Source organism: Nicotiana tomentosiformis, chromosome 2 (assembly GCF_000390325.3).
Source record: "Nicotiana tomentosiformis chromosome 2, ASM39032v3, whole genome shotgun sequence".
Classification (NCBI taxonomy): Eukaryota; Viridiplantae; Streptophyta; class Magnoliopsida; order Solanales; family Solanaceae; genus Nicotiana; species Nicotiana tomentosiformis.
In genome coordinates, this window is record NC_090813.1 from 141,044,497 (window position 1) to 141,045,813 (window position 1,317).

Genomic DNA, 1,317 nt, shown 5'->3' on the forward strand with positions numbered 1-1,317 from the left:
TTCACTGTTTCTTTAGGATTTCTCTCAGTATCAGCCAGGAGAGTTCCTGGAGCCCTCTCAGATAATATTGTTGCAATCTGTCTCACTTGTCTCTCCAGGTTTCAAAATGATGTGCCCAACTCTTTGATAGCTGCTCCATGGGCGTCCAGCCTCTCATCTTTCTTGATAATGAAGGCCTTTATTAGATCCTCTAGACCAGGATGAATGGGATGTTGAGGCTGAAATTGCTGCCTCTACTGATTTTGGTATGCTAGAGCTCCTTGTCCCTGGGGTCTAGAGTTATTGTTTTGCGAAGCATTCGTAGTACCTCCAGGTGAACCCCATGAAAAATTGGGGTGCTTCTGACCCATTCCATTGAAATTGTAATTTCCCACAGCATTCACTTCCTTAGTTTAGGCTTGACACTCATAAGTAGGGTGTCCTCTTCCACATATATCACACGCTGCGTGAGGCTCATTTTGTATCGAGGCTAAGTTCAGCTTCCGTATTTCATTAGCCATAGCATCAAGCTGTACCTGCACAGATGTATTAACATCAACCTGGTGAACACCAGTCGATATTCTTCTTTCAGAACTCTCAGAGGGCCACTGATTTGCATCTTCAGATAACTCATCAAGAATTAAAACTATCTCCTCTGGAGTCTTCTTCATCAACGGGCCTCCAGTTGCATTGCTCAATGTTCTATGTGAGGCCGGTGTCAATCCATCCCAAAAGTCCTGGAGTTGCATCCAGAGTTCAATTTCGCTATGTTGACACTTTCGAACAATCTCCTTAAACCTCTTCCATGCTTCAAAAATAGTTTCCGTATCTTTCTGGCAAAAGTTATGGATTTCTCTTCTAAACTTGTCCGTTTTAGCTGAGGAGAAATATTTATCAAAGAATTTTCTGGTCATCTCCTCCCATGTTCTAATTGATCCTGTGGGTAAGCTTCGAAGCCACTGCTTTGCATCATCCATTAGTGTGAAGGAGAATTTCCTTAAGAACACTGTATCTCGTGACACACCATTGTATTGAAAGGTGTTCATAATCTCCTCGAAGTTCATCAGATGTGTATTTGGATCTTCGTTTGGCTTCCCTCTGACGACACAATAATTCTGAAGAGTTTGAAGCAACCTTTGCTTTAATTTGGAATTGTTAGCTGTAATTGGAGGTGGTCTCACACTTGATAAGCCTTGATTGTAGACCGGTCTAGCATAATCGCCCAGAGGTCTCCCAGGCATGGGAGCTATATTTTTGAACTGGTCTGCAGCCAAGGGTTGATTTTGAGCAATTCTCCGACCCCTATTTTCTTTATAGATAATTTGTGCGTCTCTGATA

The 1,317-nt window shown here is 42.5% G+C and overlaps 1 non-coding gene across 1 annotated transcript; it reads left to right on the top strand.

The window, feature by feature from the left end:
• The first annotated feature begins 738 nt into the window (after positions 1-738).
• LOC117276547 (small nucleolar RNA R71) lies at positions 739-845 on the top strand. The gene has a single exon (XR_004506809.1). It is a non-coding gene; the product is annotated as a small nucleolar RNA R71 (small nucleolar RNA).
• The last annotated feature ends 472 nt before the right edge of the window (positions 846-1,317 follow it).